General features: G+C 39.8%; 1 pseudogene across 1 annotated transcript; it reads left to right on the top strand.

The window, feature by feature from the left end:
* The first annotated feature begins 1851 nt into the window (after positions 1 to 1851).
* On the top strand, positions 1852 to 18710 carry Zfp273l-ps1 (zinc finger protein 273 like, pseudogene 1; annotated as a pseudogene). Its single transcript, XR_001835594.3, has 4 exons — positions 1852 to 1970; positions 13367 to 13493; positions 14140 to 14235; positions 16019 to 18710. The product of XR_001835594.3 is annotated as a zinc finger protein 273 like, pseudogene 1 (transcript).
* The last annotated feature ends 9159 nt before the right edge of the window (positions 18711 to 27869 follow it).

The raw sequence follows: 27869 nt of genomic DNA, 5'->3' as shown, positions 1-27869 counted from the left end.
GAGGAGTGTTCCTCTTTCTCCACATCCTTGCCAGCATCTGCTGTCACCTGAGTTTTTAATCTTAGCCATTCTCACTGGTGTGAGGTGGAATCTCAGGGTTGTTTTCATTTGAACATTCTTATCTTCAAATCTCAGAACAGCTCACTGAGCTCCAAACACTCAATGGCTCTTCTAGGACAAAGTTCCAAAGTCCTTTCACACTCCTCCCCCAAGCAATATGGTCATATCTGACACAGCATTATCCTACAAGCCTAGTACCAACTTCTGTCTTAGAGTTACAGTTTCTGTGGTGAAGCACTGTGTCCAAATGAAAGTTTGGGAAGAAAGGATTTATTTGGCTTACAATTTCATATTACTGTGAGTCTTGGAAGGAAGTCAGGCTAGGAACTCAAGTAGGGCAGGAATCTGAAAGCAGGAGCTGATGCAGATGCCATTGAGGGGTGTTTCTTAGAGAACCCAGGATGCCCAACCCATGGTTGGCACCACCCACAAAGCCCTAGGCCCTCCCACATCAATTATTGAGGAAATGAAATGTCCTACAGGTTTGTCTACAGTTTGATATTATAGAAGTATTTTCTTACTGCACCTCACTCTGATGACTTTAGCTTGTGTCGAGATGATGTAAAACCTGGCACACTGTGTTCCTTCTGGTGATGAAACACAAGAGACTAATCTGATCTTCCCACTGTCTCATCTGAGAAGTGATCTCATTGTGAATCAATGACCATGGCACAAAAACAAACTCTTTCTTCTCATTGGGTTTGTAGTTGGGTCTCAGATGTTACCAGTACAGGGATAAACACACACATGAGATGGGTGTCCCATCACTCCATGGTGTCAGTCTAGCCCCTTTCTTGCAATGAGCTCATTTTACATGATCAGGAACATATTTCTTGGTAACTTTATTTTAAAGAAAGAACCATTCCTGTGTTATGAAATGGGGGAGTAGAGTGAACTTCAAGTACAAAACAAACCAACAAAAAACCCTAAATACTTTCATATGTGAGTCAGGAGTCCAAAAAGAAACTGGAAGGTGAGTAGGGCAGATCTGACTTAATACAGAGAGAAATGCATGATGGATGACGAATGATGGGCCAGGAGTCAGTTCAGACACCATGCTGATGCTGAGACCAGTTTTCCCTCCCAGTGGTAGAGGAACAGGGAGCTGAGAGAACACCTGGCAGTGAATAGTTATCTGAGTTTGTGAAAGAGAATCTGGTGAAGCTGTGGTAAGAGGCATTTGTGTCCCCTGGCTCATGCACCAAACTGCATTCCAGGGTACATACTAAAACTGTTCACTTTTTTTTTTCTCATTGATTTGGTGTCATAATGGGTGTTAAACCAAGGTCGTCTTCACTCTAGGCAAGTGTTTTACCAGTAAGTAGCCCCCTATCTCTTTTTTTTCAATACTTCCTCTATTTCTTTTGGTACTTTGAATTTGGCACATAGACTTGTGATTCTTCTGTCTCAAGCCCCAGAGTAGCCGAGATTCGAGATTTCAGAACATTTCCAGGTATCCTAAAGAGTTTATGGTGTATCCCAATGTACCTTCTTGCTCCATTATTTAAAGTAAAATTGAGTCAATGTGATTATTTTTTCCTACCTGCCGTAAGATTCTAGGTACACCTGAGCTTTTTAAGTCACAACACTGATCAGAAAAAGAAGTAAAGTTAATACACGTTGCAGTTAAAGGCTGGACTCGTACTCCCACAATGCCCTTTGTAAATTTGGGACTTTAAAAGCAGCTTAATTCCAGTAATAGTCCATGGGCAATGAACTCTTTGCCTTCTTGGGTTCAGGGCAGTCCTTCGCATAGACTTCTGGGAAATGTAGTGTCTCTCAGCATGACCTCGCTAAACAGAACTCTGCTCTCTGTGCTTCCGGGTTCATTTTGCATTTGTGTTTCTCCAAACTCTGCGGCGTTCTTAAACTTGGGACAGTGTGGCTTGTGCTCAGCGCAGGACATGGAGGTTGGTCCGGGGTGCAGCCCAGCCTTGCAGACCTCAGGAACTCTGCGGGTGGGCGGGTCCGGTGTGCGGGGAGCGGGGAAGGGCTGGGCGGGAGGCGAAGAGAAGCCCGCTGGATGCGCAGTGCAAACCTAGACGTGACCAGAATGCCAGGGAGGGATCGCACGCATGGTGCAAGGAAAATGCTCTGCTAGGACAGAGCGGCTGCCAGAGTCAATCTGGTGTTTCAGCTATCCGAGAGATGGCTTGCTAGTGCAAGAATGGAGATCAGAAAACAGTGTCCTGTCTAGTGACGTCATGATTAGAGAGACTGCATTTCCCACAAGTCTATGCGAAGAACTCCAAAAGAGGGCTGTTGCCCAAGGATTTTCACTGGAATTAGGCTGCTTTTATTTTATTTTATTTTATTTTTTTATTTTTTTTCGGAGCTGGGGACCGAACCCAGGGCCTTGCGCTTGCTAGGCAAGCGCTCTACCACTGAGCTAAATCCCCAACCCCTAGGCTGCTTTTAAAATACCAGATTTTAAAAGGGTGTTGTAGGAATATGATTTCACCCTTTAACCGCAATGCATATTAAGTTTACTTCTTACTCTGATCGACAATGTTGTAGCTTTAAAAGCTCTGGTGAATCTTTATGGCAGGAGGAAAAAATCAGGTTGACTCAATTTTACGTTAAAATAATGGAGCAAGAAGCAACACCGAGACACACCACATGCAGGATGACTTGGCTGACCGTGTGCGAGGCAGGCTGTGATGAGAGCTCACATTCCACCTTGGCTGGGGAAGCTAGCTGTTTTTAGCTTTCAGATTGCTGTTGTCAGATTTCTCAGGACATCTAGAGCAAGTGGGTTTTTCTGGGCTCTCCTGTGTTCTACGACTGGCATAGACTCTGGTTTTTTAGTTCATGTAGCGCATAGTTTCCAGGACAAGGAGTTCTGTGGGGGGAGTTTGGTGTATGGGATGTTCTCCCCATTTTCTTTGGAGTAGTTAGTTTTCTGGGCGGCTTACTTTGGATAGGAATTCCTCGTTTACCCACTTCGACCAGAATCCTCACACTCACACACCCGCATGAGGCAAAAACAAAAAACAACCAACCAAACAAACAAACAAACAAAACTTCATAAAAGGGGACACTCTAAGCTTTGCATCATATGAGCAATCACTGATCCTATACTGTAGAGTGGAAAAATACTAGAAAATGTTATTACATACAGTTGAGACTGCGATGTCAGAAATTTGGACTCCTTTTGTGAAAGGAGAGATTTAGTTGGTGTACAGATTGTTAGTGGAGGGGGCTTGAATGTCTCTAGGGAGGAGAAATAGTCTTGCATACCTGACAGGCCGTCTACATTGCTCTCTAATCACAGTTTTTTCTTGGTGTATCTAGAAACTGAAACCAACAACTCCAAGTGCCATGATGTTCCCTCTACAGTTATTCCGGGGTGGGCGGTGACCAGGATTTATACTGTGTGGAAAGATTGAGAGATGAAGTTGAAGAGCTGTGGCTCATTCAAGGTCCTGTGATTGTACACTCAAGCTTCACCCTGACATTTGTACTGTTTTTGCCACACTTCAGTCAAATTGATTTGTGTGCTGGAGACTGACTTACAGCAATAAAACCTCTCCTAAGAAACATAGGCTTTAAACTACATTACGACAAATACCAATACTTTCTATGTATTAGATAACTATAATTCAAATAATAGGGACACTCTCTAGTTAATGTCACTAATGTTCAGGAAACTAAGACTATGCCATTTTACACTTTTAAGGTGTGAAAAGTACATTTCCTTGTACCTTAAGCCTTGTTTCTTAAAAAGTAGAGGTGATAAATCAATATGCTTATATCACTGGTCACACACACATATTTAATATATATATGCATACACATTTATATTTTATATATTTATCAAACAGTCCTATTTAAAAAGAAACCGCCAAATTCAAAGCTACGTGTGCTAAATGAGATTGTCAAAAGAATTTATTTTTTGAATAGAAACACTTGTTTCTCTAGCAAAGGAACATTGTTCGGTCCCCACCACACACATGGTAGTTCATAACTGTCTATCACTGCAGTTCCAGGGGAACCACTACCTTCTTCTGGCCTACCAGGTTGTACACCAGCAAATAAGCTGGAGACAACTTATGCAAATAAATAAATAAATAAATAAATAACCAGAAAATTAAACATCACAAGGCATAGAGAGTTAGCTCTAGGGTTGAGAGTTCTTGTGTTTATGGGTAGATGTATGCATACGATGTATAGTGTATAATTTTTGCAAAGTATGAACTAAAATGATTTCATGAGGTTTGGTGTTATTTGTCCTTCTGACCCCTTCTCCATCTGTGTTGACCTCCTTCCCTCTTCCCAATTGAAGCACCACCCCCACCCCAGGTTTTCCCTTTCCCACTTCAGAACACCTGTATCCCAACTCCTCTCTCACGCCCTTCCCCACATGCTCCCCTTATACATTCCTGGTTTCCATGGTTACTTTGCGCTTATATAACTCACACCTGAAAATTTGGAGCTAGCTAGAAACTACTGAGAAAGAACTTGTGGCATTTGTCATTCTGAGTCAACATAGTCTTTCCTGGGTCCACAAACTTACTTTCATTTTGTTTTTTTTTTAATTAAATATATTTCTTTACTTACATTTCAAATGTTATTCCCTTTCCCGGATTCCTGTCCATAAATCCCCATCCCTCCCCTTCCCCCATATGGGTATTCCCCCCACGAATCCCCCTTACTTACCCCGTCCCATATTCCCCTGCACTGGAGGTCCAACCTTGTCAGGACCAAGGGCTTCCCCTTCCACTAGTGCCCCAACAAGGCTATTCTCTCCTACATATGCAGGTGGAATCCTGGGTCAGTCCATGTATAGTGTTTCAGTAATGGTTTAGTCCCTGGAAGATCTGGTTGGTTGGCATTGTTGCTCTTATGGGGTTGCAAGCTCCTTCAACTCTTTCCGTACTTCCTCTAATTCCCGTCCAAGGGGGTCCCGTTCTCAGTTCAGTGGTTTGCTGCTAGCATTGACCTCTGTATTGCACATGCTCTGGATGTGTCTCTCAGGAGAGATCTTTATCTGGTCCCTTTCAGCATGCATTTTTCAGCATCCTCAATCTTATCTAGTTTTGGTGGCTGAAGATATATGGGTCACAGGTGGGGCAGGCTCTGAATGGCCATTCTTTCTATTCCTTCAGTCGCTGCTATAAACTTTGCTTCCATATCCCCTCCAATGGATATTTTTCCCATTTTAATAAGTAGTGGGAGCATCTGCATTTTGGTCATCCTTATCCATGAGCTTCCTGTGGTCTGTGGATTACATCTTGGGTACTTCGAGGTTTTGGGCTAATATCCACTTATCAATGAGTGCATACCAGTGTGTTTTTCTGTGATTGAGTTAGCTTACTCAGGCTGATATTTTCTAGTTCATTCCATTTGCCTATGAATTTCATGAAGTCATTGTTTTTGATAGCTGAGTAGTACTCCATTGTGTAAATATATCACATTTTTTAATGCATTCCTCTGTTGAAGGGCATCTGGGTTCTTTCCAGTTTCTGGCTATTCTAAATAAGGCTGCTGTGAACATAGTGGAGCATGTGTCTCTGTTGTATGTTGGAGCATCCTTTCAGTATATGCTCAAGAGTGGTATAGCTGGGTCCTCAGGTAGTGGAATGTCCAATTTTCTGAGGAACCTCCAGACTGATTTCCACAGTGGTTGTACCAGTTTGCAATCCCACCAACAATGGAGTAGTATTCCTCTTTCTCCACATCCTGACCAGCATCTGATGTCTCCTGAGTTTTTTATCTTAGCCATTCTGACTGGTGTGAGGTAGAATCTCAGGATTGTTTTGATTTGCATACTTCTGATGACTAAGGATGTTGAACCTGTCTGTAGGTGCTTTTTGGCCACTCAATAATCCTCAGCTGAGAATGTTTTGTTTAGCTCTGCAACCCATTTTTAATAGGGTTGTTTGTCTCTCTTGAGTCTAACTTCTTGAGTTCTTTGTATATTTTGGATATTATCCCTCTCTCAGATGTAGGATTGGTAAAGATCTTTTCCCAAACTATTAGTTGCCATTTTGTCCTAATGAAAGTATCTTTTGCCTTACAGAAGCTTTGCAGTTTTATGAGGTCCCATTTGTCGATTCTTGATCTTAGAGCATAAGCCATTGGTGTTTTGTTCAGGACATTTTTCCCCAGTGCCATGTATTCGAGACTTTTCCCTACTCTTCCTTCGGTAAGTTTGAGTATATCTGGTTTGATGTGGAGGTCCTTGATCCACTTGGACTTAAGCTTTGTACATGATGATAAGAATGGATTGATCTGCATTCTTCTACATGCTGACCTCCAATTGAACCAGCACCATTTGTTGAAAATGCTATCTTTCTTCCATTGGATGGTATTAGCTCCTTTGTCAAAGATCAAGTGACTATAGGTGTGTGGGTTCATTTCTGGGTCTTCAATTCTGTTCCACTGATCTATCTGCCTGTCTCTGTACCAATACCGTACAGTTTTTATCACCGTTACTCTATAATACTGCTTGAAGTCAGGGATGGTGATTCCCCCAGAAGTTCATTTATTATTGAGTATAGTTTTTGCTATCCTGGGTTTTTTGTTGTTAAAATGAATTCGCAAATTCCTCTTTCTATCTCTTTAATTGAGTAGCAATTTTGTTGGGGATTGAATTGAATCTATAGATTGCTTTTGGCAAAATGGCCATCTTTACTATATTAATCCTGCCAATCTATGAGCATGGAAGATCTTTCCATCTTCTGAGATCTTCCTCAATTTCTTTCTTCAGAGACTTGAAGTTCTTATCATACAGATCTTTCACTTGCTTGGTTAAAGTCACACCAAGATATTTTATTTTATTTGGGACTATTGTGAAGGTTGTCATTTCCCTAATGTCTTCCTCAGCCTGTTTATCCTTTGAGTAGAGGAAGGCTACTGATTTGTTTGTGTTAATTTTATACCCTGACACTTTGCTGAAGTTGTTTATCAGGTTAAGTAGTTCTCTGGTGGAACTTTTGGGGTCACTTAAGTACACTATCATATCATCTGCAAATTGTGATATTTTGATTTCTTCCCTTCCAATTTGTATCCCTTTGACCTCCTTTTGCTGTCTGATTGCTCTGGTTAGGACTTTGAGTACTACATTGAGTAAGTAGGGAGAGAGTGGGCAGCCTTGTCTAGTCCCTGATTTTAGTGGGATTGCTTCAAGTTTCTCTCCATTTAGTTTGATGTTAGCTACTGGTTTGCTGTATATGGCTTTTACTATGTTTACATATGGGCCTTGAATACCTGATCTTCCCAGGACTTTAACATAAAGGGGTGTTGAATTTTGTCAAATTCTTTCTCAGCATCTAAGGAAATGATCATGTGGTTCTTTGGTTCTTTTTTTTTTTTTTTTTCGGAGCTGGGGACCGAACCCAGGGCCTTGCGCTTCCTAGGCAAGCGCTCTGCCACTGAGCCAAATCCCCAACCCCGGATCATGTGGTTCTTATCTTTGAGTTTGTTTATATAGTGGATTACATTGATGGTTTTCCGTATATTAAACCATCCCTGCATCCCTGGGATGAAGTCTGCTTGATCATGATGGATGATTGTTTTGATGTGTTCTTGGATTCGGTTTGCCAGAATTTTATTGAGTATTTTTGCCTCAATATTCGTAAGGGAAATTGGTCTGAAGTTCTCTTTCTTTGTTGGGTCTTTGTGTGGTTTCAGTATAAGAGTAATTGTGGCTTCATAGAAGGAATTTGGTAGTGCTCTGTCTGTTTCAATTTTGTAGAATAGTTTGGACAGTATTGGCATGAGGTCTTCTATGAAGGTCTGATAGAATTCTGCACTAACCCCATCTGGTCCTGGGCTCCTTTTGGTTAGGAGACTTTTAATAACTGCTTCTATTTCTTTAGGAGTTATGGGATTGTTAGTTGGTTTATTTGTTCCTGATTTAACTTTGATACCTGGTATCTGTCTAGAAAATTGTGCATTTCCACCAGATTTTCCAGTTTTGTTTAATATATGCTTTTGTAGTAGGATCTGATATTTTTTTTAATTTCTTCAGATTCTGTTTTATGTCTCCCTTTTCATTTCTGATTTTGTTAATTTGGATACACTCTGTGTGCCCTCTGGTTAGTCTGGCTAAGGGTTTATCTATCTTTTTTATTTTCTGAAAGAAGCAGCTCCTGGTTTTGTTGATTCTTTGTATGGTCCTTTTCATTTCTACTTGGTTGATTTCAGCCCTCAGTTTGATTATTTCCTGCCTTCTCCTCTTCTGAGGTTTATTTGTTTCCTTTTGTTCTAGAGCTTTTAGATGTGCTGTCAAGCTGCTGTTCTCTCCTGTTTCTTTTTGCAGGCACTCAGAGCTATGAGTTTTCCTCTTAGCACCGCTTTCATGGTGTCCCTTAAGTTTTGGAATGTTGTATCTTCATTTTCATTAAATTCTAAGAGGTCTTTAATTTCCTTCTTTATTTCTTCCTTGACCAAGTTGTCATTGAGTAGAGCATTATTCAACTTCCATGTACATGTGGGCTTTCTGTCATTATTGTTGTTATTGAAGACCAGTCTAAGTGTGTGGTGATCTAATAGGATGCATATGATTATTTCTATCTTCCTGTATTTGTTGAGGCCTGTTTTGTGTCCGATTACATGGTCAGTTTTGGAGAGGGTACCATGAGGTGCTGAGCAGAAGGTATATTCTTTTGATTTAGGATGGAATGTTCTATAAATATCTGTTAAATTTATTTGGTTCATAACTTCTGTTAGTTTCTATATGTCTCTGTTTAATTTCTGTTTCCATGATCTGTCCATTGATGAGAGTGGGGTGTCAAAATCTCCTACTATTATCGTGTGAGGTGCAATGTGTGTTTTGAGCTTTAGTAAGGTTTCTTTTATGAATGTGGGTGTCCTTACATTTGGAGCATAGATATTTAGGATTGAGAGTTCATCTTGGTGGATTTTTACTTTGATGAATATGAAGTGTCCTTTCATGTCTTTTTTAATGTCTTTTGGTTGAAAGTCAATTTTGTTTGATATTAGAATGGAAACTCCAGCTTGTTTCTTCAGGCCATTTGCTTGAAAAGGTGTTTTCCAGCCATTTACTCTGAGGTAGTGTCTATCTTTGTCTCTGAGGTGTGTTTCCTGCATGCAGCAAAATGCTGGGTCCTCTTTATGTATCCAATCTGTTAGTCTGTGTCTTTTTATTGTGTAATTGAGCCCATTGATGTTGAGAGATATTAAAGAATATTGATTGTCGCTTCCTGTTACTTTCATTGTTAGAGATGTAATTATGTTTGTTTGTCTCTCTTTTGGTTTCATTGCAGGAAATTATATTCTTTCTTTCTGTATGGTGTAGTTTCTCACCTTGTGTTGGAGTTTTCCATCTTTTATTCTTTATAGGTCTGGATTTGAAGAAAGATATTGTGTAAATTTGATTTTGTCATGGAATATCTTGGTTTCTCCATCTATGTTAATTGAGAGTTTTGCTGGATAAATAACTTGGGCTGTCATTTGTGTTCTCTTAGGATCTGTGTGATATCTGTCCAGGACCTTTTGGCTTTCATAGTCTCTGGTGAGAAGTCTGGTGTAATTCTTATAGGTCTGCCTTTATTTGTCACTTGACCTTTTTCCTCTTAGTGCTTTTAAAATTCTTTCTTTGTTTTGTGCATTTGGTGTTTTAGCTATTATGTGGTAGGATAAATTTCTCTTCTGGTCAAAACTATTTGGAGTTCTGTAGATTTCTTGTATGTTTATGGGCATCTCTTTCTTTAGGTTAGGGAAGTTTTCTTCTATAATTTTGTTGAATATATTTACTGGCTCTTTAAGTTGGGAGTCTTCACTTTATATCTATTATCCTTATGTTTTTTCTTCTCATTGTGTCCTGGATTTCCTGGATGTTTTGGCATAAGAGATTTTTGCCTTTTACCTTATCTTTGACAGTTGTGTGTATGTTTTCTATGGTATCTTCTGTACCTGAGATATCTCTTGTATTCTGTTGGTGATGCTTTTATCTACAGCTCCTTGTCTCTTCCTTAGGTTTTCTATATCCAAGGTTGTCTCCCTTTGTGCTTTCTTTATTGTTTCTATTTCCATTTTCAATTCCTTCACCTGTTTGGCAGTCTTTCCAGGATATATTCGTAAGCACAGGGACTTGGCAGGATATAATGCACTTCTCAGCTAAAAACAAAGACAGATGTTGACAGACTCATTCATGATTAACCATAAGCAAGAAGTCAGCCAAAATTAACTCCTCTGATGGCTCCTTGCTCCCCATACTTACCTTTATCTATGTATTCTATGTATTTAGTTCTATGAAATCCCATTTGTTCATTGTTGGCCTTAACTTCTGGGCATATGGAGTCCTGTTTAAAAAGTCCTTTCCTGCACCTGTGTCTTGTCAGGTACCATTTATATTTTCTCTTAGCAGTTTAGTGTTTCAGGTTTCAAACTGAGGGTTTTGATCCACCTGGATCTAACTTGGTGCAGGACTATAGATGCAGGTCTAGTTTCATTCTTCTGCATGTGGTCATGCAGTTTTCCAAGCATCATTTATTAAAGGTGTTATCTTTTCTCCAGTGTATGGTTTTTTTTGCCTCTGTCAAATATCATATTGGAACAACCCTAAATTTCCAGGATAAAAGCAACATGATCATGGTATATGACCTTATGAGATTTGCTTGTATTTGTTTTCCATGACTGTCATTCGTGGGGTCTCCACTGCAACTGAGGCTGTACTTCCCACCAATGGCCTCTCCTGGCCTTTCACAGTGCTAAGCCCCAGCTGCTTTTCATCCCCTGCATGTCTTCAAAATCAGTACCATGTGGGAGACTCAGCCATTATCAAGTCCAGCTGTTAGTTTGAAATGTACTCCTAATCTTTTCCACCACAGTTTCCGTGTGCTAACCCTGAAGAAATACTCTCCTGAGATAGTACCTCAATGATGCTGGTCTCCATCACAGCTGATTTCTTAGTTCCAGCTAAGCTGCATGAATTGTCCCAGGAAAGTAAAGAGTGCATGTACCATAGTATACTTTGAGCTCTGTATGCACAAAACAGAAAAAAACTTGTGAGGTTCTTTGAATGAAAATGGCACATACTTGAATACTTGATCTCCATTGGTGAACTGTTTGGGGAGGATTAAGAGGTGTGGCTTGGTTTGAGATGTGTCATTGGAGGCAACCTTGAGGCATCAAAAGACTCCCACAATCCTCAGTGCCCCCCTTCCTCCCTCCCTATCTGCTGCTTTTCTTTATCCAGCGCTGAAGAATGAGCTGTGATTAACAAGAGACCAGCACTACTGACATGAACCTGTTACTTTACTGGGACAGTTAGTGTTTGTTACCTGGGACTGAAAAATCAGCTGGGATTAAAAAGGGGCTGGCAACATTGAGGTTCGGTCTTCTGTGAGTATTTCCACAGCACCTAGAGCTGTGTGGAGTGTTGTGGAGGGGGCTAAGGCCACCTTGCAAGCTAGTTGCTGTCCTTAGTAGTGTATGAGTCTCTCCATGGTATTGATTTTGGAGGCATGAAGAGCTAATGGAGAGGAGCTAAAACTTGGCACTTCAAGGGGCCTGGAGAGGTCACTTGAAAGTGCTGCCTCATTGGCAATGCAGACCTGGAGAGTGATAGTGTCATGGAAAGTGGACACATGCAAATATCAAGACCACCCACCACGACCAACTTGCTTTTTTCCTGGAAATGCAAGTTTGTTTCAGTTCCTTTGGAGCTGACTACCTGGGATTTGAGTAGCTGGATCATTTAGGTAGTTATAGTTTTAGGTTTTTAAAAAAGAAGGTACAGAGTGGTTTTTCACAGTGGCTGCTCCAATTTACTTTGGCACCAGTTAAGTATCAGTGTTGCCGTTATCCATGATCCTTTTTAACAGCTTTGCTTTGCACATTCTGAGACTAGCCTGCAGACTGCTGTGGGAACCCTGTGACTTTGCATTATGCCGGCATCACCAGAAAATCGTTTGACAGGCAGCAGAAGATCTAAATCAAGGAAATAGAGGCACTACATTTGTTTATATGTGTAATGCATTTATGTGCAGTGCAGTCCAATTGAATCTCAAAACATGGAGGATTGTCTGTAACAATATAGATGAGATTATTATTTCAGACCTGGAAAGGCAAGTAAAATATGATCTTAATCATAGAGAGATTCCAAAGAATTTGATTCACAAAAGTTGAAAATAATACAGGTGTTTCCAATGGGTCAGTGGTCTGAGGAAGAGAGGCACAGGAAGAATTGAGCAATGTATGCACAATGAAGTTAGGTAGGAGCGTGACGCTTAGAGTACTCTTGCACAGAATCATGACTGAATGTAAAAGTGCTGTAGTGTGTATTTTAGAAGCCTGGGAAGACAAGCTTTTGAGCATTTTAAATGTAAAAGTATTTTTCAAGAACATGTTTAAACTTACTTTACATGCAAAGTAAACACATAGCACTATCTAACAAAGTATATATGTAAAATTTTCTAATGTTATATGATCATACATTAATATGTAAATCTCTCATTTTTATAAGTTTATCATAAAAATAAAAATATTAGTATCTTCAGATCATTGTGGAACTTTATACACTGAGAGAACAAAAACAGGTGAGCTGAAATGTAGAAAATTTTAAAATAGGAGAAAAAATAAAGTGTAGTGTCATGTATTGATAACACTAAACCTTTGAAGAGCAATGCAGAGGGTTCATGAGTTCAAACTCTGCCTTAGGAACATAGCAGATGCCTGAATACCTGACAGAGAGAGGGAGAAAAAGAACAAAGTATTAGAATTACATTTAGTGTATATAAAGGTTAGGTTCACATTTAGTGTAAATATATTCCAAGTGCTATTTTTGCTGCTCGAAATGTGTAAAACTCTTGCACTTAAATTTCATCTCTGAGTTCTTCCTTTATTCTCCCCTTGGGTGCTCAAATTCCTGTCCCTTACTGCACTTGTCCACGCTCCACACTTGGGGTTTCTAGTGCACACTCAGAAACCTCAGCCCAGCGCTGCTGCATTGGTGTGCATCTTCCCTGCACCTTGCTTTCAGGGTGGTGTATACTAAGTGTTGAGAAGCCTTCTTCCCCTGTGAGGATGTATGTAATACCTGGCATAGAATGTAAGCATGCCACAATAGATGTGTTTATTTGTGGGTACCTAATTTTACATTTTGTATTTATAAAACTATATCCGTGTAAGTTTGTTAGCCTTTCTATTATTCTCTTTTCTTTAAAGTAGAGATGATTTTGAAGAATGTAATTAACATTATGTAACAATTTCAGAAACATTTCTAGCTCTCTCTTTACCTTGGGCAAACAGTGGCTGCGAGTTTGCTGACTTCAGTATTTACATCATTACTTGTCCTGTTTTATTAATTTATACTATTCATTTATTTTTATTTCAGGATCTTCTGTCATTCACAGATGTGGCCATTGATTTTTCTGCAGATGAATGTGAATGTCTGGAGCCTGCTCAGTGGAATTTGTATAAGGAAGTGATGCTGGAGAATTACAGCAACCTTGTGTTCCTGGGTGAGGATCACTTCCATGGTGAACTCTTATGTCACTGTCAACATGTGATTGCCTCTGTGCCTTTGAATAACATCTCATGGGAGCTTGTGCTTTTGGTTAGCTCTCTCTCTCTCCATCTCTCCCTCCCTCCCTCCATCATCCCTCCCTCCTTCCTTCCTTCCTTCCTTCCTACCTTCCTTCCTTCCTACCTTCCTTCTTTCTCCCCATTACCTTTGATTTTGCAAGACAGGTTATCTCTGAGTGCTACTGGCTTTCCTGGGCTTGTTGATTAGTTTCATATGACCTTTTAAAAAGGAAACTCTTGTTCATATAGCCAAGAAACTCGCTTCTTTTTTGTGTTTTTAACAGATTTGCTTTCAAGTAATCATCTGCAGTGGCAGTGTTAGAAGCTCAGTGGCATGAGGCACAGAGTACACATGTTAAATAAAGTATCTCGTGCATGAGCTTTAATATTTTCCTTGTAATGAGGCTCAGGATCTGCAGGTTGTAAGTTACTCCTAAGCATTCTGTCTTTCCGGAAACGTTTGGACATAAAATTTCCCACAGTCTTTTATCATCTCTACACTTTTTTTCTATTCACAGAACTGGGTTCAGATTTAATTTCCTGGAGGGAAAAATACAAGCATCTTGTTCCTTTTCCAAATAGGTCTTGCTTTTTCTAAGCCATACCTGGTCACATTTCTGGAGCAAAGTTCAGATCCATGGAGCATGAAGAGAAAAGCATCAGCGGCCATCCATCTAGGTGTGTAGGAATAAGTGAGCAGAGCTCACAAGTTACAAGTGAATTTGTAAAATATGTATTGAGAAGTTATATCTTGGTGGAAATCTCTTAGTGTCAAGTGGTTTTCCTGCATGATATTTACTGTAATCTTCCTCTTTTCCTCAAAAAAGCTATGCATTTACAGTGGCTGCAAAAGTCCATTATTTAACTTGTTTTCCTGTATCTGTGTGCATCATGTTCCTGTCTGTGTACATATTTGCATGTGTATGTTTGCCTGTGTATGGGTGTATGTGTGCACACACACTCACATGTACATATGTGCCTGTGGAGGACCAAAATTGATGTTAAGAATCCTCTTTCATGGCTCTTCTATCTTATTCAGTGAGGCAGGGTCTCTCAGTTGAACTCAGAGCTAGCCTTCATAGCCTTTGCTCTAGGGATTTCCATGTCTTCACCTTCCAAGCCTAGAATGACAAGCTGGCCACATTGCCCACTCTGAATTTACAAAGGTTCTGGATCTGCAAACTCCAGTCTTCATACTTGTATGGCAGCCATGTTGACTGCTAAGACTCCAATCTTCCCTTGTGTGGCAGGTGTGTTCACTGCTGAGGCTCCAGTCTTCATACTTGTGTGGCAGGCATGTTGTCTGCTGAAACTCCAGTCTTTATACTTGTATGGCAGCCATGTTGACTGCTGAGACTCCAGTCTTCCCTTGTATGGCAGCCATGTTGATTGTTGAGACTCCAGTCTTCATACTTGTGTGGCAAGTGTGTTGACTGCTGAGCCATCTCCATGGTCCCAGTCCTTTCATTTTTCCTGGAAGCATCTAAATTACAACATACTTTCTATGACTCAGAAAATAGGAACACAATTCTAACAGACTAGTAACGCATTAACACCACAGATGAACATCCCTAACTTCATTTACATGCCCATTAGCTAAACTAGTGTCATAAGGCTGTGTGTGTGTGTATACATGTGAGTACACATGTGTGTGCACCTGACACTGCTCATTTTGAGGTCAGATGACAAAACACCAAGGTTGATTTTCTACTTCCAGTCTGTGAGTTGTGGGGATGAAGAAGAGATGTTCAGGCTTGCAGTCAGTGCGCCTTACCTTCTGAACCATCTCACTGGCCCTATGAGGGTTGGTTTATTTTATTTTTTTGCCACTTACTCAATGATAGCATTTTAAAATGCTGGGTGTTTATAAGTCATAGCTGAAAATTACACATCTAGATAAATTTTGCTTAGTAGAGCTTTGATAGTCTTTCAACAATTTCTGGCTCCCAAATGTATTCTCTTTTTCTTATTTGCAACTCTATTTTCTATGTTTCAGTTTTTAGGTTGAGAGTTCTTTACATTATCTGATAATATGCTTAGCTTTACCTAATATATTTTTTAGATTACAGTATTAATTATTATACTCTTTATGGACAATGTAACACATTAAGATACCTATACCATAAGTCTATTGCCAAGTGTTGTTATCACTTTCTTATAAAAATATTATTCCTGATTTCAAGCCATATATATTTTCTTTCTTCATTGGTTAATAGTTGTTGTAACCTTCTAAATGAGTGCTCCTAGAAATTGTGCAACTTTCGTGTTTACTGACAGACATGTTTCCTCACCAAAGCCTTAAGCTGCTTCTAGATTAACTAGAAATTTTTGCATTATTTGATTTTTAAAGTGATTATATTATTTTTGGTAAGACATAGCACTATATTCATATTAAGAATGAGCAGAGTAATATAAAGTGTAATGGTATGCTTTTACTGATACTTCAATACTTTTTTAACAGGATTGAAACCCCATAAATGTAAAGAGTGTGGGAAAGCCTTTGATAGAAACTCAGTCCTTATTCAACATCAAAGAATTCATACTGGAGAAAGACCCTACAAATGTGATGAATGTGGCAAATCTTTTAACTATTCTTCCAGCCTTAAACAGCACCAAAGGATTCATACTGGGGAGAAACCCTACAGATGTGATGTGTGTGGCAAAGCTTTTAACTGTTCTTCATATCTGGGTAAGCATCAAAGAATCCATACTGGAGAGAAACGCTACAGATGTGAAGAATGTGGCAAAGCTTTTACTAATTGTTCAGGGCTTATTGTTCACCGAAGAGTTCATACTGGAGAGAAACCCTACAAATGTGAAGAGTGTGGTAAGGCCTTTAGTGTTCGTACAACGCTCTCCAAACACCAGAGAATTCATACTGGAGAGAAACCTTACAAATGTGATGAATGTGGAAAGACTTTCAATGTACACTCCACACTTTCTAAACACCAGAGAATTCACACTGGAGAGAAACCCTACAAATGTGAAGAATGTGGCATGGCCTTTAATGTTCGCTGCATTCTTTCTAAGCACCAGCGAACCCATACTGGAGAAAAACCCTACAAATGTAAAGAATGTGGCAAAGCCTTTAACTGTTCTTCCAGCCTTCACCAACACCAACAAATTCATAGGGGAGAGAAACTCTATAAATGTGATGACTGTGGGCAGGCCTTTAGCTGTTCCTCATATCTGTATAAGCATCGTCGAATCCATACTGGCATGAAACCCTACAAATGCAAAGAATGTGGCAAGGCCTTTTACTGTTCTGTAAACCTTATTTACCACCAGAGAGTTCATACTGGAGAGAAACCATATAAATGTAATGAGTGTGGGAAAGCCTTTAGCATTTGCTCAACGTTTATGAAACACCAGCGAATACATAGTGGAGAAAAGCCCTACAAATGCAAAGAATGTGAGAAAGCCTTTAATAATTGTTATAATCTAATTCAACACCAAAGAATTCATACTGGAGAGAAACCCTACAAATGTAAAGACTGTGGCAAAGCCTTTAATTATACTTCAAGTCTTGCTCAACACGAAAGAATTCACACTGGAGAAAAACCTTACAAATGTGAAGAATGTGGCAAGGCTTTCAATTCTTCTTCAAATCTTAAACACCATTGGAGACTCCATACTGGTGAGAAGCCCTACAAATGTGAACAATGTGGGAAAGCCTTTAAAAATTGTTCAGGCTTTACTCGACACTATAGAATTCATACTAGAGAAAACCCAGATTAGCACAACCCCTGTGACAAAGCCTCCTGTGATCATTTACTGATAATTCGACACTAAAGAATTCATATAAAAGAGGAACCTTATAAATGAAAGGAACAACGAAAGACCTTTAAAAACAGCTCAGCCCTTGCTCAATATCCTCATTACACAATGGAGAGATCTTGTAATGTGAAAAAAATGGATGCAATGAGCAATTTATACTCATGTAACATCAAAATTTTCATTTTTGAAAAACCCTACAAATGCAAGTAATAGGTGAAATGCTCATTTGCCATGAGTGAATTATAATCAGACTGTATACATGCAGAATGACTTGGGAAGGAACACTGTCAAATATATAAAACTGAGAAAACCAAACTCTTACAGTAAAATGCAATGTGTAGGTGATGTTGCAAGACTTTACCCATCACATAGATCTTAAGAGATATTCAGGAATGATCATAAGAGACAAATTCTAGGAGTTGTATAGAATTTAGCAAAGCAACAAATACTGCTTATAATTAGTAGGGAAATGTTTGATATAATATAACTCATTACACTCTTTAAGATCATGCAGATAAGTTTGTGAGGACATCAATGTGTTATAAATCCAAATTGTAAGCTCAATTTAGAAGAGTGAAAAGATCACAACAACTAGTGATTTTATCAGAAGATCAAGACTGAGTCCTGAGGTTTCAGAGTCTGTTTTTCCCCCCAAAGACCACAGATACATTATTGGAATATGAAGTTTAGTAACTTTTGTAAATAAAAATAAGCTGTTCTTAATGTATTGTCAGTGTCATGTTTAGTATTGCATTCTTTTTTTACTAAGTTTTACATAGTTTTTATTTTATTTTATTTTATTTTACTGAGATAGAAAAACTACCTTAGTGAGGCATGAAGGCTAATATTGGCTGTCCATCTGACACACCTAGGAAGGGGGCACCTCAGTTGCATAATTGTCAACCAGATTGACCTGTGAGTGTGACTGTTACATTTTCTTGAATGCAGTTGCTATAGAAGGGTTCAGTCCACTGTGGGGAACAGCATCCCTAGGCTGTGGACCTGGGCTGTATGAACCAGCAAGTAGCATTCCTCCAGGATCTTTTCTCAGGTTTCTGCCTTAAGTACCTGCCTTGGATTCCTTCAGTAGTGGACTATAATGTATAAGACAAAATAGACCCTTTCTTCCCCAAGTAGTTTTTGGGTCATGGGATTTATCAAAGCAAAGAAAGAAATCAGAACATAAAGGACCTAGGTAACATTTTAATTGTACACTACCAGGGATATATGGGATGTTTAGTCTGTTCCCAATGTTGCTGTGCTATGCCTAATTTATAACATCTTTTATGTTATATCATTATTTATCCACTTATAATTACTTTTATATCATATATTTTATAGAAATAAAGTGATGCCCTTTTGACTCTTGTATTTTACATCGAATTCTAACAAAAATTTACTGTAGAACTTCTTCAGCCTTACAGTGCACATTTCTGGTAGTCATTCACATTGGCTGAAATACTCAATTATAACATGATGAATGTTAGTTAGCTCTGAGAGAACTCTTGAATGTATTTTCAGAAGAAAGTTGAGAACTGCTGAAGTAGAAGATAATTTTGATATAATTGACTCCTTGTTATCCAATGGTCAACCATACATCCTGAAAAACACACACACACACACACACACACACACACACACACACACACACAAACCTGATCTTCATAGAACTTTGATAAATGATTGCTTTTCAATTTTGATGCTAATTCTAATATTATTGTATTCATTCATCACATAATACATTGTTTATTAAAGTACATGAAGTTTTTTTACCATTATATGCTTTGTAATATTATTTAATGATTTTCAGAAATGATTTTCATATTATAGTGCCATAGAGAACATTGTAAGACACATTCATTTATTATTTCATCCCATATAAAACTTCCTCCTTTTTATTTGGTAACATGCATCATAATGTTTGATGTTTATAAGATGCTATGTAGAGGTGAATGCTTGGAAAGCTTTATACATACTATTATTAGAAACAACAGAAACAAAATAATCTTATAGCAGGTAGAAAAACTCAATGAGATTCTTGCTTATTTGGGAAAGTATGTGATGAAAAACTGGTGTAAGCTCTGCATATGAAGATGACTGTGCTGTCATTCCAAAGAAAACACCAAGCTTAGGAAGGGACTTCATTTCCTACTTATCATGATATTTTTGGCTGTTCATCCTAACCTCTAGCTGCATGTGTAGCAGCCATTGTCCATTAGAACCAATGTTCCAGCTCGTCTTTCTTCTCCCCACTCAACTTCATCTTATCAAAAACTGAAATTTCTGTAATACTTGGGTAGTTTTATTTAGGTATTCATGGGATTCTTCATTTTCAGAGCTTATTCCTAATTGACTCAGAGTCACTAGTTGTATTTGTGTAGTGGTGAGTTTTTGTTACACCGCTTGTGTTCCCAGCGGATCACATGTGTGTAGCCACCCAGGAGCTATTTTTGTATCCGAGCGTGGAAGATACACACATTATCTTATTTTTAAAATGTGTTGGCTACTCCTCCAAAGCCTGGACAGTCCTAAACCTTCCCCCACTATCCCAGGCCCAGTCTCCAACATATATGCTGTATGGTTTCAATACATTTGTCAATTATGTAATCGATAAAAGTAGCAAATCTAGCTCCTCATACAATTATTTTTCATAGTAAGAACATTTAGGCCCCTTTAAGCTACTGTGTTATGAATTGCAAATTATTATTAGCTGACAGTATCTTGTAGTGATAGTGCTTCCTCTGTGTGTGTGTGTGTGTGTGTGTGTGTGTGTGTGTGTGTGTGTGTGTGTGTGTGTGTGTATGTGTGTTTTGGAGGTTTCTGGGTGTCCCACATGGGGTACAACAACAAAGACAGAGACATCTATAAGGCTGTTGCATGGGGCAGTTCCTCAGCTATCTATCTGGCTCCACCTGGCCTCCCTGCCCTGCTCCTCTCTGCTTCCATTCCTCTGCCCCAGCTCCAGTGGCCAGCTCTTTATTCATCAAAAGCCACATTCCTTTCTCATACAAAAACAAACAAACAAACAACTACTAGCACAGCAGGAGAGGTTTCACAGTTTACTCATTCTGAAGCAATTAGCAGCAGGACTGTCCTGTTCTGTCCACGAGTTAGGTGAGTTAGTGTTACCTTCTGGACAGATTAGAGGCAATGTGACCTTCCGTGACCTCCCCATGGCAACTTGCTTATTAACATGATAATCTCAGAGGATCCTCCTTTGGGGCAGGAAGTGACAAATATTTACATGTAAGAAGTAGGTCTTGTTGCTGATAGTAAAGACCTCATATCCTGACAGTGCTGGATGCTGCCCGCAGAAGTATTAGCAACTGTGGATGTAGAGACTAGCTTTATAGCCAATACATGAAGATCTGTGGGAATAGCTCACCTCCCAAATCCAGGCATGTTGGTGCAGAAACAAAGGCAGACCACAGGCATAAGGCAAAGGAATCTAAGAGACGGAATATCCTGTCTCAGAGGAAGTAGGCTTAGAGTTCTAGCAGAGACAAGAGGCATTAGGAGCCAGTAACGTTTCTCTAACTTGAGAACCAAACAGGTAAGGAGCCCTCTGGTACAGAAATCACCACCCCACATCCCCTAGCTCCAGTGAAGTTGGGCCCTGGCCCCCATGGTTGGTTAGCTGTCCTGATTACTAAGGTCTCAGAAAGGTAAAGAAGTACAGAATGGAAGCTCCACTCCAGCCACCACTGCAGCTCTTGCTCAGGAGGCTCCTGGAGCCAACACAGGTGGACGTGTCCTGCCTCCCTTACTTCAGGATGTGAGCACAAGAAAGCATCACTAGTCCAGAATGCTCACCTTGCACTGGGTTCCTTTAAGGTAACTGGACACTTAGTAAACACCCAAGGAATCCTCTTGACCTCATGAGTACAAGCAAGTGAGAAAAGTAAATGCATACTGGCAATACTTTAACAGGAACTCTTGTTTCAATAACACCACGACGGATAGTAAGATTCAAAACAGTGTCAAGTGTGCCAAAGTTGAAAGGCCACTAGATATGGGGCTGAAAAAATATTTTGTAAGTTTGTGAGAATTTTGGTGCCATCTCAAACAGGACATTATCAGTGAGTGTGAGAATCAAAGAGGAATCAACTGGGAGTTAAAAGAAATTAATGAATCGTAAGATAATTCTCTTTCCCACATTAGTGTATTGCTTCCTTATTTAAAAATACAACTGAGACACCTCCCGGATCTGAAGGGACCCAGTCAAATAGCTCCCTGCACTCAAATCCCGTGGGAGGGAGAGCTAGATCTTCGGGGGGGGGGGGGGAAGACATGCATGGGAAGGCAGAGGAGACTACATTTCTGATGCTAGAGGAAAACACCTAGCACCATCTGGGGCCCCTGTGCACAGGGTCCCGAACGAAGGCGGGGCAGGCCCTTCTGGTTGCTGCCCTCACAGAGGGCTGAAACCCGGATCTGAGAAGCAACTCAAAGCCTGAGACCAGAGGTAAGACCAACTTTTCTGCTCCAAGTGACCTGCCTGGTGGCTCAGGACTCACAAAGACAAAATTCCTCTGGAACCAGGCATTTCCGGTTTCTAGCTGGGGCCCAAACCTCGCTGATCCCGGCCCACAGCTCCCCACTCCCAAACCCTGTGGGAGAGAGAGCTCACCGCCCAGACAGGTGGGCACTCCTGAAACTGCAGGGCAGGAGAGACTGCTAGTACTGCCCACCCCTGCCCACATCCCTGGCCCAATAGGAAACCTTATAGGGTCTCTGGGAACAGGAAGATAGGGGCTCTCATTGCTGCTGTCCAGACACTACCTGGATCTGAAGGGACCCAGTCAAACAGCTCCCTGAACCCAAATCCCATGGGAGGGAGAGCTAGACCATCAGAGGGGCAGACACACCTGGGAAGCCAGAGGAGACTACTCTCTGCCCACATTTCTAAAGCTAGACGAAAACGCCTAGCACTGTCTGGGCCCCCTGTGCACAGGGTCCTGAGCGAAGGCAGAGCAGGCCCTTCTGATTGCTGCCCGCAAGCAGAGGTGAAACCTGTATCTGAGAAGCGATTCCAGGCTCGAGACTAGAGGCAAGACCAACTTTTCTGCTCCGAGTGACCTTCCTGGTGGACTCAGTACTCATGCCCACAGGAACACCTGAAGACCAGTAGACAGGAAAGACTACATGCTTGAAAGCAGAACACTCTGTTCCCATAACGGGCTAAAGGAGAACAGGAAAACAGGTCTACAGCACTCCTGAAACACAGGCCTATAGGACGGTCTAACCACTATCAGAAATAGCAAAATAAGGTAACACCAGAGACATTGTGATGGCAAGAGGCAAGCACAGGAGTCCAAGCAACAGAAACCAAGACTACATGAGATCATTGGAGCCCAATTCTCCCACCAAGGCAAACATTGAATATCCAAACACACCAGAAAAGCAAGATCTAGATTTAAAATCACATTTGATCAAGATGATGGAGGACTTCAAGAAAGACATAAAGAACTCCCTTAGAGAAATGCAGGAAAACACAAATAAACAAGCAGAAGCCTAGAGAGAGGAAATGCAAAAATCCCTGAAAGAATCAATCAAACAGGGGAAGGAATTAAAAATGGAAATAGAAGCAATAAAGAAAGCACAAAGGGAAACAACCCTGAATATAGAAAACCAAAGGAAGAGACAAGGAGCCGTAGATACAAGCATCAAAAACAGAATGCAAGAGATAGAAGAGAGAATCTCAGGAGCAGAAGATTCCATAGAAATCATCGACACACCTGTCAAAGATAATGTAAAACAGAAAAAGCTACAGGCCCAAAACATACAGGAAATCCAGGACTCAATGAGAAGATCAAACCTAAGGATAATAGGTATAGAAGAGAGTAAAGACTCCCAACTCAAAGGAGTAAATATCGTCAACAAAATCATAGAAGAAAATTTCCCTAACCTAAAGAAAGGGATGCCCATAAACATATAGGAAGCCTACAGAACTACACATAGATTGGACCAGAAAAGAAACTCCTCCTGTCACATAATAGTCAAAACACCAAATGCACAAAACAAAGAAAGAATATTAAAAGCAGTAAGGGAAAAAGGTCAAGTAACATATAAAGGCAGACCTATCAGAATTACACCAGACTAATCACCAGAGACTATGAAAGCCAGAAGATCCTGGACAGATGTCATATATACCCTAAGAGAGCACATTTGCCAACCCAGGTTACTGTATCCAGCAAAGCTCTCAATTAACATGGATGGAGAAACCTAGATATTCCATGACAAAACCAAATTTACACAATATCTTTCTACAAATCCAGACTTGCAAAAGATAATAAATGGTAAACCCCAACAAAAGGAGGCAAGCTACACCCTAGACAAAGCAAAAAACTAATCATTTTGCAACAAAACAAAGAGAAGACAAGCACAAACATAATCTCCCATCCAAACACGAATATAAGAGGAAGCAACAATCACTATTCCTTAATATCTCTCAACATCAGTGGACTCTATTCCTCAATAAAAAGACACAGGTTAACAATCTGGATATGCAATGAGGACCCAATATATTGCTACCTACAGGAAACACACCTCAGAGACAGACACTACCTCAGAGTAAAAGACTAGAAAACAACTTTCCAAGCATATGGTCTGAAGAAGCAAGTTGGAGTAGCCATTCTAATATCAAATAAAATCAATTTTCAACCAAAAGTCATCAAAAAAGATAAGGAAGGACACTTCATTTTCATCAAAGGAAAAATCCAACAAGATGAACTCTCAATCCTAAATATCTATGCTCCAAATACATAAAAGAAACCTTACTAAAGCTCAAAGCACATATTGCACCTCACACAATAGTAGGAGATTTCAACACCCCACTCTCATCAATGGACAGATCATGGAAACAGAAATTAAACAGAGACATAGACAGACTAAGAGAAGTCATGAACCAAATGGATTCAACTGATAATTATAGAACATTTTATCCTAAAACAAAAGGATATACCTTTTTCTCACCACCTCATGGTATTTTCTCAAACATTGACCATATAATCGGTTATAAAACAGGCCTCAAAATATACAGAAAGATAGAAATAATCCCATGTGTCCCATCAGACCACCACGGGCTAAAGCTGGTCTTCAATAACAGTAAGGAAAGAATGCACACATATACGTGGAAGTTGAATAATGCTCTACTCAATGATAACCTGGTCAAGGAAGAAATAAAGAAAGGAATTAAAGACTTTTTAGAATTTAATGAAAATGAAGGGACAACATACCCAAACTTATGGGACACAATGAAAGCTGTACTAAGAGGAAAACTCATAGCGCTGAGTGCTTGCAGAAAGAAACAGGAAAGAGCATATGTCAGCAGCTTGACAGCACACCTAAAAGCTCTAGAACAAAAAGAAGCAAATACACCCAGGAGGAGTAGAAGGCAGGAAATAATCAAACTCAGAGCTGAAATCAACCAAGTAGAAACAAAAGGGACCATACAAAGAATCAACAAAACCAAAAGTTGGTTCTTTGAGAAAATCAACAAGATAGATAAACCCTTAGCCAGACTAACGAGAGGACACAGAGAGTGTGTCCAAATTAACAAAATCAGAAATGAAAAGGGAGACATAACTACAGAATCAGAGGAAATTGAAAAAATCATCAGATCCTACTACAAAAGCCTATATTCAACAAACTTGAACATCTGGAGGAAATGGACAATTTCCTAGACAGATACCAGGTACTGAAGTTAAATCAGGTACAAATAAACCATTTAAACAACCTCATAACTCCTAAAGAAATAAAAGCAGTCATTAAAAGTCTCCCAACCAAAAAGACCCCAGGTCCAGACGGGTTCAGTGCAGAATTCTATCAGACCTTCATAGAAGACCTCATATCAATACTATCCAAACAATTCCACGAAATTGAAACAGGTCGAGCACTACCGAATTCCTTCCATGAGGCTACAAATACTACTATACCTAAACCACACGAAGACCCAACAAAGAAAGAGAACTTCAGACCAATTTCCCTTATGAATATTGAGGCAAGAATACTCAATAAAATTCTTGCAAACCCAATCCAAGAGAACATCAAAACAATCATCCATCATGATCAAGTAGGCTTCATTGCAGGGATGTAGAGATGTTAATATATGGAAAATGTAATTCACTATATAAACAAACTGAAAGATAAAAACCACATGATCATTTCATTAGATGCTGAGAAAACATTTGACAAAATTCAACATCCCTTCATGATAAAAGTCCTGGAAAGAACAGGAATGCAAGGCCCATACCTAAACACAGTAAAAGCCATATAGAGAAAACCAGTAGCTAACATTAAACTAAATGGAGAGAAACTTGAAGCAATCCCACTAAAATCAGGGACTAGACAAGGCTGCCCACTCTCTCCCTACTTATTCAATATAGTTCTTGAAGTTCTAGCCAGAGCAATCAGACAACAAAAGGAGATCAAAGGGATACAGATTGGAAAAGAAGAAGTTAAAATATCACTATTTGCCAGATGATATGATAGTATATTTAAGTGATCCCAGAAGTTCCACCAGAGAACTACTAAACCTGATAAACATCTTCAGGAAAGTGGCTGGGTATAAAATTAACTCAAATAAATCAGTAGCCTTCCTCTACACAAAAGAGAAACAAGCAGAGAAGGAAATTAGGGAAACGACACCCTTCATAATAGTCCCAAATGATATAAAATACCTCGGTGTGACTTTTACCGAGCAAGTGAAAGATCTGTATGATAAGAACTTCAAACCTCTTTAAAAAGAAATTGAAGAAGATCTCAGAAGATGGTAAGATCTCCCATTCTCATGGATTGGCAGGATTAATATAGTACAAATGGCCATTTTACCAAAAGCAATCTACAGATTCAATGCAATTCCCATCAAAATTCCAACCCAATTCTTCAGAGAATTAGACAGAACAATTTGAAAATTCATCTGGAATAACAAAAAACCCAGGATAGCTAAAACTATCCTCAACAATAAAAGGACTTCTGTGAGAATCACTATCCCTGAACTCAAGCAGTATTACAGAGCAGTAGTGATAAAAACTGCATGGTATTGGTACAGAGACAGACAGATAGACCAGTGGAATAGAATTGAAGACCCAGAAATGAACCCACACATCCATGGTCACTTGATTTTTGAGAAAGGAGCCAAAATCATTCAATGGAAAAAAAGATAGCATTTTCAGCAAATGGTGGTGGTTCAAGTGGAGGTCAACATGTAGAAGAATGCAGATCGATCCATTCTTTTCACCCTGTACAAAGCTTAAGTCCAAGTGGATCATGCACCTCCACATCAAACCAGATACACTCAAACTAACAGAAGAAAAAGTGGGGAAGCATCTCGAACACATGGGCACTGGAAAAAATTTCCTGAACAAAACACCAATGGCTTATGCTCTAAGATCAAGAATTGACAAATGGGGTCTCATAAAACTGCAAAGCTTCTGTAAGGCAAAGGACACTCTTGTTAGGACAAAACGGCAACCAACAGATTGGGAAAAGATCTTTACCAATCCTACAGCTGATAGAGGGCTTATATCTAAAATATACAGAGAACTGAAGAAGTTAGACTACAGGGAGACAAATAAACCTATTAAAAAATGGGGTTCAGAGCTAAACAAGGAATTCACAGCTGAGGAATGCCAAATGGCTGAGAAACTCCTAAAGAAATGTTCAACATCTTTAGTCATAAGGGAAATGCAAGTCAAAACAACCTTGAGATTCCACCTCACACCAGTCAGAATAGCTAAGATCAAAAACTCAGGTGACAGCTGATGCTGGGGAGGATGTGGAGAAAGAGGAACACTCCTCCATTGTTGGTGGGATTGCAAACTGGTACAACCATTCTCGAAATCAGTCTGGAGGTTCCTCAGAAAATTGGACATTGAACTACCTGAGGATCCAGCTATACCTCTCTTGGACATATACCCAAAAGACGTCCCAACACGAAGACACATGCTCCACTATGTTCATAGCATCCTTATTTATAATAGCCAGAAGCTGGAAAGAACCCAGATGCCCTTCAACAGAGGAATGGATACAGAAAATGTGATACATCTACACAATGGAATACTACTCAGCTATCAAAAACAATGCCTTTATGAAATTCATAGGCAAATGGATGGAACTGGAAAATATCATCCTGCGTGAGGTAAGCCAATCACAGGAAAATACACATGGTATACACTCATTGATAAATGTATATTAGCCCAAATGCTCAAATTATCCTAGATGCATAGAACACTTGAAACTCAAGAAGGATGAGCAAATTGTGAATGCTTCACTCCTTTTTTAAAAGGGGAACAAGAATACCCTTAGGAGGGAATAGGAAGGCAAAGTTTAGAACAGAGGCAGAAGGAACACCCATTCAGAGCCTGCCCCACATGTGGCCAATACATATACAGCCCCCAAACTAGATAAGATGGATGAACCAAAGAAGTGCAGGCTGACAAGAACCGGATGTAAATCTCTCCTAAGAGACACAGCCAGAATACGGCAAATACATAGGCGAATGCCAGCAGCAAACCACTGAATTGAGAACGGGA

Source organism: Rattus norvegicus, chromosome 1 (assembly GCF_036323735.1).
Source record: "Rattus norvegicus strain BN/NHsdMcwi chromosome 1, GRCr8, whole genome shotgun sequence".
In the NCBI taxonomy this organism is placed as follows: domain Eukaryota; kingdom Metazoa; phylum Chordata; class Mammalia; order Rodentia; family Muridae; genus Rattus; species Rattus norvegicus.
The sequence above is the reverse complement of the archived record's forward strand: the minus strand, read 5'-3'. Positions and strand labels throughout refer to the sequence as shown.